The sequence below is a fragment of the Pelodiscus sinensis genome, unplaced genomic scaffold (genome assembly GCF_049634645.1).
Source record: "Pelodiscus sinensis isolate JC-2024 unplaced genomic scaffold, ASM4963464v1 ctg64, whole genome shotgun sequence".
NCBI lineage: Eukaryota > Metazoa > Chordata > Testudines > Trionychidae > Pelodiscus > Pelodiscus sinensis.
In genome coordinates this window covers 632460-644635 of record NW_027466015.1, presented here as the reverse complement: position 1 = coordinate 644635, position 12176 = coordinate 632460, and the positions used below count along the sequence as shown (strand labels likewise).

Below are 12176 nucleotides of genomic sequence, written 5' to 3'. Positions count from 1 at the left end.
CTTAAATATCTCCAGCGATGGAGATTATATAACCTCCCTAGGCAATTTATTCCAGTGTTTAAACCATCCTGACAAAAACGACTAGGAGTCCTGTGGCACCTTACAGATTAACAGATTTACTGGAGCATAAGCTTTCGTGGGCAAAGACCCACTTTGTCAGATGCATGGAGTGGGAATTCCAGACAAATATATAGGCATAAGCAGGGCTCGACAAACCGCTGAATCTACTCACCCGTGGTGAGAAGATTTCAGCCGGTCGCTCCATGTGTCCCAATCACCAGTGCTTGGCGCATGCGCGGTGCGGGTCTGGCGAGTGGCTCTCACCGGGGTCTGTCACCACTGCTTTTGGTTCACAATTCATCTGCAAATTTGATACTATCAGTTTAGGATTAAACAAAGACTGTGAATGGCTAGCTAACTCCAAAAGCAGTTTCTCCTCTCGGTGTTCACACCTCCATATCAGCTGCTAGAAGTGGGCCTCTTCCTCCTTGACTGAATTGACCTCGTTATCTCTAGCCTTCCTCTTGACGAAGTGGGTCTTTGCCCACAAAAGCTTATGCTCCAATAAATCTGTTAGTCTATAAGGTGCCATGGGACTTATCATTCTTGCAGATTCAGACTAACATGACTACCCTCTGATACTTGTCATCCTGACACAGTTTTTCCTAATGTCCAACCTAAACCTCCCTTGCTGCAGTTTAAGCCCATTGCTTCTTGTCCTGTCCTCAGGGGCCAAGGAGAACAATTTTCACCCCTCCTTCCTGTGACACCCTTTTAGATACTCATTTAAAAAGTCAACCAATTAAACAATATGTTTAACCATGGAGAGCTGGTTAAAGCTCTAATTTTTTCATGTTTGATTATTTAAGATGAAGTTAGTTTAAGTAAAATATTAATTTGTGTCCAACACAAAAGGTTCCCATGTTTTCTTTACTTATGGCAGGGCTGGGGAACCTTTTTTGAGTCAGGGCCACCAACCCACAGAAAAATCAGTCAGAGGCCACACAAGTGAGAAGCAAAAAACCCCCAATCCTCACTGATGTGGCCCCCAACCAAGACACCACACTCCTTTGGTGCTCCAATACCACGGAAATGGGTCCCCATGGGTCAGCTTTACTCCTCTGGTGGATGCCCCTAGGCTCTGGAGTTGGGGAGGAGCTCAGTGTGAGGGACAGGGCTGCCAATGAGAGGAATGGGGGTGCAGGAGTAGGCTGGGAGTAGGATTTCTGGCCGGGGGGGGAGGGTGTAGGAGCAAGGGAGGGTGCAGGGTGTCCATTGGGGGGAGGACGCAGGAGCAAGGGAAGGTGCAAGAGCAGGCTGGGGGAAAGGTGTCTGGCAAGAGGGGAGAGTGAATGAGCAGGCTGAAGGTGCAGGGTCTCGGTGGAGGGGGTGCATGAAGGGCTGCGTGGGTGGTTGCAGGGTCTGGGCATGATGCGTGGAGGGCACTTACTTGCCCTCATGAGGCACTTATCTGGCTGCAATAAGAGGCATTTATCAAGCTGCTGCAGTAAGAGAGGGCTGGGGTAGTCCTCTTTCCCTGAGGCAGCCTGCATCCTCAACTCCTCATCCCCAAAGCAATGCCTTAAATGAAGCATGTACATTGTCATTTAAATTGTTTTTTAGAAATTTAATTGAATTAAGGACCTGAGTAAGGAGTCTAAGCACCCATTTTCAGGCAAACAATTTGCCAGAAAAACCTACTCTTTGGGCTGAGATTTCCTATACTGTGTTTCTGGGCAGAAGGAAATTTGTTCAGAAGAGCTGGTACAGCTTCTGTGCTGTTATTTAGGTGGTCAACTTGGGAATCAATTTTCACATAAGACACTTCAACCTCATTTTGAACTTGGATAACAAGTTATTTTTAAGAGGTTCAGAGTTTGCCTGCCCCTCCCTACTATGCGGAATGTGGCTTAGCCAAGCAAAAACAGTGTCCAGAACAAAATGAACACCATTTATCTTCCTGATTTAAGGACTATATTGTGAGCAGCTATGCAAATACTTTCATGTAAAGCTGTCAGGGAGTGATAAGGTTTTGATAGCTCATTCTGCTTTTTTCAAACCTAAAACTTAAATTAGAACAGAACAACATTATGGGTGAGATTTGTACAAACACAGATGTCAGAAGTTCTAATGTTATTGTTCACAGAGATATCATAAGTTAGCCGCCTTGCCCATTCTCGGGGCTTGAAAACTTTACAGGCAAATACATCAGCTTGGTTTTATACCTATTATACCCAGTGGCCTCATGACCAGTTCCCTAGCAGGAGAAGTAGAGCAGTGGTAGGGACTAGAGTTGTTAAGTGTGTAACTGATTGATCATGTAGTCAACAAAAGTTGCATCGACTACATGATTAATCGTTAAGGGGTGGCATTACTACCACTCAATCCTGGATCCTGCCGGGTCCAGCAATTACACCCCCACTGTGGCTCAGCCCTGGCTCATGCCTGGACCCAGCATCAATCCTACTGCAGCTCTGCAGGACTGAGCCAGCCTGTCAGCCAGCCAGTTAAAAATGAACTTGGGGAGGGGAGGGGAGGGGAGGGTTGCATGTAGTCCATAGCATTAACCGAGAACCGATTAATCATCTGGTTGACTACACTATTACATCCTCAGAGAGCTGCTAGGTAAGGTCCCATGGGAAGCAAGACTAAGAAAAAACAACTGAACATAGTTGTCAGTTTTTTCAAAGGGACATTATTAGGGGCCCTAAATCAAACTATTCTGCTGCATAGGACAGAAATTATGGCAAGAAACTACGTTGGCTTAACCAGGGGATCTTAAAAGATCTAAAAATCAATAAGGAGTTGTATAAAAAACGGAAACTAGGTCTAATTACAAAGCATGGATATAAGCAACCACCACAAGTATGCAGGGCAAGATTAGGAAGGCAAAGAAATGACAGATCAGTCAGTATAATTTCTGTGCCAGGGAAGATAATGGAACAAATAATTAAGGAATTCATTTGCAAACATCTGGAAGAAAATAAGCTGATAGGTAACAGCCAGCATGGATTTATAAAGAACAAATCACATCAAACCAATCTGATAGCTTTCTTTGATAGGATAAGAAGTCTAGCGGATAAGGGAGAAGTGGTGGACATGGTATACCTAGACTTTAGTAAGGCATTTGATACGGTTTCTCGTGATCTTCTTATCAATAAACTAGGCAAATACACCTTAGATGGGGCTACTGTAAGGTGGGTGCATAACTGGCTGGATAACCGTTCTCAAAGCTAGTTATTAACGGTTCACAATCATGCTTGATGGCCTTCTGAGGTCTCTTCCAGTTTTATGGTTCTATGCTGGAAGGGCATAACAAGTGGGGTTCCACAGAGGTCTGTTCTGGGGCCAGTTCTGTTAAATATCTTCATCAATGATTTAGATGATGGCATAGAGAGTACGCTTATTACTTTTGAAGATACCACCAAGCTGGGAGGGGATGCAAGTGCTCTGGAGGATAGGGTGAACATTCAAAATTATCTAGGTAACCTAAAAAAATCGTCTTAGGTAAATAGGATGAAGTTTAATAAGGACAAATGCAAAGTACTCCACTTAGGAAGGAACAATCCGTTTCACATATACAGAATGGGAAGCAACTGTCTAGGAAGGAGTACTGATTAAAGGGATTTAGGGGCACCAATGGACCCTACATTAAACATGAATCAGTGTGACATTGTTGCAAAAAAACACCCACCACCACACATGATTCTAGGATGCATTAACAGGAGTGTTGTGAGCAAGACATGAGGGCTACGTCTACACTGGCCCCTTTTCCGGAAGGGGCATGTAAATTTCACCAGTCGTCGTAGGGAAATCCGCGGGGGATTTAAATATCCCCCGCGGCATTTAAATAAAAATGTCCGCCGCTTTTTTCCGGCTTTTAAAAAAGAGCGTCTACACTGGCCCCGATCCTCTGGAAAAAGTGCCCTTTTCCGGAGGGTCTTATTCCTACTGCTGCTGGCCAGGCTGCTAAAAAATTGACTGGCAGGGAGAGAGGGAAATGCATGTTGTCTATAGCATTAACCTATAAGATTTTGCTTATTGGTTAATTGACTGTACTATTACATCCCTAGCTTTTAAATACTCTGTCCCAGAATCTCCATCAACTTGTCCTGGAAAGCCATGCTAGACATTTCACTATCTGATGAGGACACCAGCTTGCAGGGAAGAAGTGACAGAGAAATTATTCAATGAACTGCCACTGCTCCTCACACGGAGCAGCAGCAGCAGCACCTTCTCCCTCACCCCCTGCACAGCACGTGGGCGGCTCCATTGGAGATTTGGCAGCAGGCAGCCAGGCCAGCTAACAGTGGTGCGTATTTTCCAGCGACTCCATCATCCACTGTCCCACCCCAGCATGCCGCACAGCCCTCCTCCTCCTGGGACTGCCTGTGACACATGTGGCCCCCAGTCCACCAGTGGCAGCAGTACCATCACCTCCTCCTCCAGGTCGCTTTTTGGTACAGCAGCTGCTGCCGCCACTGGGGGGCCTGAGTAGATCTAAGGTAAAACTTCAGCACTGGCAGGGGCAGCACAGAGCTGGGCTGGGGTGCAGAGAGGCAGGGCATGCTTGGGCCCACCCACATTCTCTCCCCCCACCCTGCTGGGGGAGTGGCAGCAAGCTGGGTCTGGCAGGGAAGGTAGGGGTTTCTGCATCCCTGGCCACTGTGGAGGATCCTTACTGCATGGAGGAGGGAGGGGGCTGACATCCCTCCACATTCCCACCCCACTGGGGGAATGGCAGCACACCATCTGCAGGTTTTCCCTGCTGCAAGGGGGCACAAAGTCAGGTAAGCATCCCCCTCTTGCCCAGACCTCCAAACTCTAATCCTCCTCACCCCCTCCCCTCTCTAAGACCCCATGTCCCCAGCTTGCTCTGATACTCTTCCTTGCTCCTGCACCCTCCTTGTTGGATAGACACCCTGCCCCTCCTGCATCCCTCCCTTGCTCCTTGGTCCCGTACATACCTCTTGCCAAACACTTACCCCCCACTCTGCTCCTGCACCCTCTCCTTCCCCCTGCCAGACACCCTACTCCCAGCTTGCTTCTGCACCCTACCTCCCACCCAGACATCGCAACCTCTCCCCCTCCTGCACCCCAACTCCCACCCAGTTCATGCACCCCATCCCTATCCTACATACTGGCAGCACACTCAACCCCTCATTTTTGTCCCCACCCCAGAAACTTGGGGGTCCATAAAATCCATTAACTCCAGAACACCAGGGAAGTAAACCTGGCCTACGGGAAACCCCAAGCCTCAGTCTTCCCTGTCCATTCCTCTTGCCCCATGGAACTGAAGCGCCAGAAGAGTGAAGTGCCTCAGTTGGGGGCCACATCAGTGAGGGTTGGGGTTTTTTGCCTCTCACTTGTGTAGTCCCTGACTGATTTTTTCTGTGGGTCAGTGCCCACAACCCAAAAAAGTTCCCCACCCCTGCCATAAAGAAAGAAAACATGGGAATCTGTGTGTGGCACACAAATTAATATTTTACTTTATTTAAAATGAAGTTTGATAAAATAACACGAGAAAGTTAAAATGCTTAATGTGTTTAATAACTGAAATTAAACCATTCTCCCTAGCTGTAGCTCGTTCAGAAAATACAGTCACTGTACACAGTCAGCCCCCACCCTGCCTCCCTCCTCCTCCAGCACACAGATCAGTAAATAGAAGTGAAGAAGTTAAATCTTGGCATGCCACTTCTGAAAGGTTGCCAACCCCTGATCTAGACAGTGGTTGGTCCTGCCACGAGGGCAGGGGAGTGGACTGGACCCTCTCTCAAGGCCCCTTCCACTCCTAGTGTTCTATGATTCTATCCCTAGTAGGGACTGCTGTTCCTCTCCCTATAGGGCCGGGGAGGAACTCTGCTCTGGAAGCAGTGCAGGGGGAAGAAAGCAGTGCAGGGGGCCCTGTGCTATGAACATACGGTTCTGCATGGGATAGAAGTCAGAGGAACATCAAGCAGTACAAGTGCCTGGGAGCCCAGCCATCCCATCACAATAGTATCTCTGTGCTCCACTCAGCTAGGAGTCCAACTAGCCATATGCCAAAGCATAGACAAAGATAGAGTCACTACGCATCAGACAGTATACAAGTCTTGTGCTCCCAACCCCACTCTTCAACACTGGCTTACCACAACCCCTTGCTATATGACATCTAATTTATAGTTCCCAGGGACTTGCCTTTTTGTGGCCTGGAAAAGGTTGCACACATGACACTAAAGAAATAAAAAATAAGGAAAAGTCCTAAAAACAAAAGTACCGTCCAATGATTTATCACTTCTTCCCCCTGCATCTTGACTCAGTAGATGGTAAACCTTTGGACCAGGGTTATCTCGTACTCCATGTTTATACTGTCTAGTACAGGGGTCTCCAAACTACGGCCCGGGGGCCGGATGCGGCCCGCGAGGCCCTCTCATCCGGCCCGTGGAGACCTTTTTGGATTCAAAGGCAGAAGAAGTGAGATTGTTTCAAAACCCATTTGAAGTAGATGTGGCCAGTTGCCCAGATGAACTGCAGCTGGAAGTCATTGAGTTGCAAGCAAATGACCTCCTTAGGGACAAGTTCAAAATAGGACTGGTGGGTTTTTACCAGTTTTTGCCCAAGGAAGACTTTCATAATGTCAAAACTTTTGCATCAAGGTACCTTTCAATCTTTGGAACAACATACCTGTGTGAACAAACATTTTCAAGAATGAAATACGTGAAGAACAATTTGAGAACAAACTTGTCCGATGATAATCTCAGGTCACTGTTGATGTTAGGGACAACAAATCTAAAGCCAGAAATGTCTGCTATTTTGGCATCCAGGAAACAATTTCACCATTCACACTAATACAGGTGTTCATGTGTAGTGTATGAATGTGTTATTAAATAATAACTGAATAAAATAATATTAAATAAATAATTAAAAACAACATCCATGTTTTGATTGTTTTTTATTTGGACCTCAAGTGTGTAGTCGGCCCCCGAACTGCTGTTTGATAGTTAATGCGGCCCTCGGGCTGAAAAGTTTGGAGACCCCTGGTCTAGTACAAAGGGACTCAAGCACTACTCGGATGCAAAAAATAAATTTTGTATTCATAGCACTGGCACCTATAAAGTGTAAGATGTTTGATGAAGCAGAGAACATACTTTCCTCAAGAACAGGCAAACAAAAATATTCCTTTCTTTAAGAAAATTTTTTAATTATGATGCAATGCCCACAGCCATCTGTATCTATCTTTAGATACTTATCTAAGCACCTCACGATCAGAATAAATCATCTTCACAGCACCCTTGGAAGGAAGGGAACACATCACAGAATCATAGCTATGTAGGGTAAGAAGCCCCTGTGCTGAGGCAGGCCCAAGTAAGCCTAAAACATTCCTGATGGGGATGTTAAATATCCATTAATTGAAGAGTCGATTAACCTCAACAATTCTTATTGGTTACTCGACTATTCTATAGTCCCCGGGGACGGGGACAGCAGTCAGTGTGCTCTGGCCCCACTCATGAGGAGCACCCTGCCATTCCACATGGCTGCTATCAGAGGCAGCAGCGTGTGGTACCAGGTGGGAGCTGGTCTGTGAGGGGAACCAATTTAAGAAACAGCTTTCCTCCAGTACCAGCTGCCTCTCATCCCATGCTTCTGCCTCTCATACAGAGGCAACTGCCAAAGTTTCAAATATTGACTTTTTTTAGAAGTGTGGCATGGGTCAGATTTCAAGGACCAGAGCAATAAACTATCACTGCAATGGCAAAGGTAATTCCGCCTATTTTAGCATCTGCCTATTATGTAACCAGGACAGTTCCCACAATAGATACCAAGCAACATTTAAGAATATTTTACATTTGATATTGTTAATTTAAGTTTACACAAAGGATGTTAGCTATTGTTTAATAATTGTGCAACCACACCAAATCTTAGCTATTACACGATTATTCGATAGTCCCTGGGGGTGGAGCCAGCAGCCAGTGAGCTCTCAGCTGCACTGCCTGGGAACACCCTGCAACAGACGCTGCTGCCTGTGTAGGGTGGCAGCAGTCTGTCTGCCAGGGACTGAGCTTCCCACAGACAGAGGCTGCTCTGCTATCCCATGGAGCAGCCTCTCTCCACAGCGAGCCCAGACCTGCGGCAGACAGTGGCTGTTGCGCAGCATCGGCCAGTCTGTGTGGGTCCCGAGCTTCTCGCCAACAGAAGCTACACCATCATTGCACCTCTCCCCCATTACCGTTTCTGATAGAAGCTAGGGGGCTCATGGGTAGGCAGCTTTTAAGCCAGCTCCCACCTGCTGCCCCCTCCCTCTGTTAGATATGTGAATGTCTAGTCCACTATCCAATAAGCAAATACTTATTGGATAGTGAACTGGCTAGTTGACTAGTCACTTCCCCCTCTTGTTGCCTCTATCAGAAAGAGGCAGCAAGGGAGAGTAGGAGGTGTTTCAAAGAGACAGTGCCACGTGGAGCCTGGGTCAGCTGGGGACTCCTCCACTGACTCTGGGCTCCATGCGGCGCTGCCACTTTGAAACGTCATGGGGAGCACAGGACAGTGGGGGATAGCTGAGTCCCCTGCTGGCCCCATGCTCCCTGCAACACATTTGCCTCTGATGTGTAGCAACAGCTGCATCAGTATCAGAGGCAGGAACACAGGGGTGGGGAGGGCAGGCAGCTCCACAGGATACTGTGCTCATGGGGAGCCAGCTTAAAAGGTAGCTCCCCACAGACACCAGCTCCTGCCTCCCCATCCTTGCTGCCTCTGATGTAGAAGCATCAGGGGGAAGGGATATGCATGCAGCCATTAGGATTAACCATTAAGCAGAGGCTTATTGGTTAATCATTTATACAACTATGTGCTAGCATCCCTAGTAAAACTCACTCAGTTATCTAGCTCTCTGTTTAACAGGCAAAGTGCACAGACATTTTCATTATTTAAATGAACTATGCAATTTAGGCTATCTTTAGGAGATGCTGCAAAAATCTTCCTCTGAAAAAGACCTTTGCAACAGGGCTACCTCCTTTTAACTGAACATCCCCACCACTCAAAAACCTGTAACAGACAAACCAAAAAAGCTATGCATTCAGAGCAGGCTTTTTTACCTCAGGGGAAGAAGGAACCAGTCCACTAGGACTTTGCTATTGGTATTATGTGGAAAGTGCTCAGTTACTAGACTAAAGCAACTAGCTATACAGACAGCCCGGGTTACATGGATCCGACTTACATCGGATCGCTACTTACAAATGGGGTGAGGCAACCCCACACTAGCTGCTTCCCCCCAGCAGACCAGGGAGACGCAGAGCGACTTTTCTCAGCAGACACCTCAGCTTGAGAATAAAGGACTGAGGGAAGTGAGGTGTGGGAGAATAAAACTGAGCTCTGGAGAAATGTTTGGCTAGAGTTTCCCCTACAATATGTACCAGTTCCGACTTACATACAAATTCAACTTAAGAACAAACCTACAGTCCCTATCTTGTACATAACCCAGGGCCTGCCTGTACTTTAAACCTTACAATACAGATCTTAAGTCCCATTAACTTGGTTCCTCAGCCATTTTACCCATGGCCGCTCTTCAGCGTCCTCCATTGTCAACACAGGATATATGTATATATGGCACACCACACTGTGTAAGCAGCAATGGCTTATTACAGGGACAATACCAAATTGAAAATTATCCCATTGAAATAGTTACAGGTAGGCTCATATTCATAGAAATGCAGAGCTAGAAGCCCTATATGTGCAGAAGCAGGTTAAAGTAAACCTAAGCCATTCCTGACAGATGTTTCTTTTAACCTGTCCTTAAAACCTCCAGCAATGGAGGATCCACAACTTCCCCGTAGGCATGAGTCCCCTGCCAAATTCTGTCATTTTGCAAATATTTTCTTATCCTTAAAGGTATTCTTCTCTTCCTGATGCTGAGTGACAAGTCCATGAGAACAAGAGCAGCAATGAAAGTGACTAGCCTGAAAATGCTATCAAATACATGTCAAATTAACTTTTTGTCTAATCTTATTCAGTTATATCACAGGTTGTGGATGGCCCAGACAGCTGGCAGGCCATTTAGTGGTAGCTTCTTGTCTCCAGCTGTTCCACTACACTTGAAATTGGCTAGACTACAACACCTGCCTACTATTACTCCTATACCTGAATAATTTCACAACGTTTCAACCAGAGGCTATTCAGCTTTGGGAATCTTTGAATGTATCACAGTACTCTCAATGTTACTTATACAAATAGTAGCAAAAACATTCAGACAGATGCAATGTTTCAATTGCCAGAGTCTCTAGATACTATAGACTGCCAGGAGCGAGCAAGGTTAGTTACTGTGAATCCTCTTGTGCACCCCCCACCTGTGCAGGCAGGTCCCTTTATTTCGGAAGCGCTGGATGAACTGTCCATGTCAGATTAAAATACGGGGAGCATTTAGGCTCCGAGCGCTGCCCTGGGGGGACTCCCCGCAGCTCAGCGTCGCTCAACAGCACAGTCAACATGTCTGCCCCGGTCTCCGTAGCCCCGACCCCTCTCCGCGCTTGCGTCCGCCCGCCCGTCCCCGCCCCGGCCCCGCAGGGCTGCGAGCGCCCTGGACACGCGCTGGCGGGATGCTCGGGGCACACTGCAGCGCCCCCCCCCCGAGCCCCGCCCCGCCTCAGCCCCCCCCGGGCCCGGCACAGCGCCCCCCCCCGGCCCCGCCCCGCCTCAGCCCCCCCCGGGCCCGGCACAGCGCCCCCCCCCCCCGGGCCCCGCCCCGCCTCAGCCCCCCCCCGGGCCCGGCACAGCGCCCCCCCCGGGCCCCGCCCCGCCTCAGCCCCCCCGGGCCCGGCACAGCGCCCCCCCCCGGGCCCCGCCCCGCCTCAGCCCCCCCGGGCCCGGCACAGCGCCCCCCCCCGGGCCCCGCCCCGCCTCAGCCCCCCCCGGGCCCGACACAGCGCCCCCCCCCGGGCCCCGCCCCGCCTCAGCCCCCCCGGGCCCGGCACAGCGCCCCCCCCCGGGCCCCGCCCCGCCTCAGGCCCCCCCGGGCCCGGCACAGCGCCCCCCCCCCGGGCCCCGCCCCGCCTCAGCCCCCCCCGGGCCCGGCACAGCGCCCCCCCCCGGGCCCCGCCCCGCCTCAGCCCCCCCCGGGCCCGGCACAGCGCCCCCCCCCGGCCCGCTCGCCTCAGCCCCCCCCGGGCCGCGCCGCGCGGGGCCCAGCGCCGTGAGGGAGCCGCCCCAGGCCGGGCCCGCCACCCCGCGGCCTCCGGGCAGCAGCGCCGCCGCCCCACTCACCGGCCGGGCAGCAGCAGGAGCCAGGCGCCAAAATGGCGGCGGCGGCGGCGCAGCCTCAGCCCCTCCCGCCGGCGGAGCGATCCGCAGGAGCGGGGCTCGCCGCCATGTCGCACCGGCCCGCGCGGGGGCTGCCGGACCCCTGAGGCGGGCGGGGGCGGGGCGCGCCCCGGCACTACTTTACCTGGTGGAGGGATCCGCGCGCAGCCGTCTGACCCTACGTGGAGTCACGCAGCCGGAGTCACTCGGCCGCGCGGCCCCGCCCCTCTGCGCCCCGCCTCGCGCTGCCCGGCCGCCGGCCAGGCCCGCCCCCAGTGCCGAGCCGCCCCCTCATTGGCCCCGCTCCCAGTGCCGAACTGCTCCTGGCCCCGCCCCCAGCTCCCACCCTATTGGCCCCGCCCCCAGTGCTGTACTGCTCCTGGCCCCGCCCCCAGTGCCGAGCCGCCCCCTCATTGGCCCCGCCCCCAGTGCTGTACTGCTCCTGGCCCCGCCCCCAGCTCCCACCCTATTGGCCCCGCCCCCAGCGTCTTACTGCTCCTGGCCCCACCCCCAGCTCCCACCCTATTGGCCCCGCCCCCAGCGTCTTACTGCTCCTGGCCCCACCCCCAGTGCCGAGCCGCCCCCCCATTGGCCCCGCCCCCAGTGCCGAACTGCTCCTGGCCCCGCCCCCAATGCCGAGCCGCCCCCCCATTGGCCCCGCCCCCAGTGCCGAACTGCTCCTGGCCCCGCCCCCAGTGCCGAGCCGCCCCCCATTGGCCCCGCCCCCAGTGCCGAACTGCTCCTGGCCCCGCCCCCAGTGCCGAGCCGCCCCTCATTGGCCCCGCCCCCAGTGCCGAACTGCTCCTGGCCCCGCCCCCAATGCCGAGCCGCCCCCCCATTGGCCCCGCCCCCAGTGCCAAACTGCTCCTGGCCCCGCCCCCAGTGCCAAGCCGCCCCTCATTGGCCCC

The 12176-nt window shown here is 51.6% G+C and overlaps 1 protein-coding gene across 17 annotated transcripts in view; it reads right to left on the bottom strand.

Moving 5' to 3' along the window:
- Nucleotides 1–11567, bottom strand: part of LOC102446042 (IST1 homolog) — a 59697-nt gene extending 48130 nt beyond the window's left edge. For 6 of the 17 annotated variants that reach the window (XM_075918226.1, XM_075918219.1, XM_075918216.1 and 3 more), the window contains exons 1-2: nucleotides 11233–11407; nucleotides 233–361 (exon numbers count right to left, since the gene is read on the bottom strand). The gene's annotated coding sequence lies outside the window, so the exon portion shown is untranslated. The other 11 variants (XM_075918229.1, XM_075918223.1, XM_075918214.1 and 8 more) reach the window with 5 other exon arrangements.
- Between the last annotated feature and the right edge of the window lie 609 nt (nucleotides 11568–12176).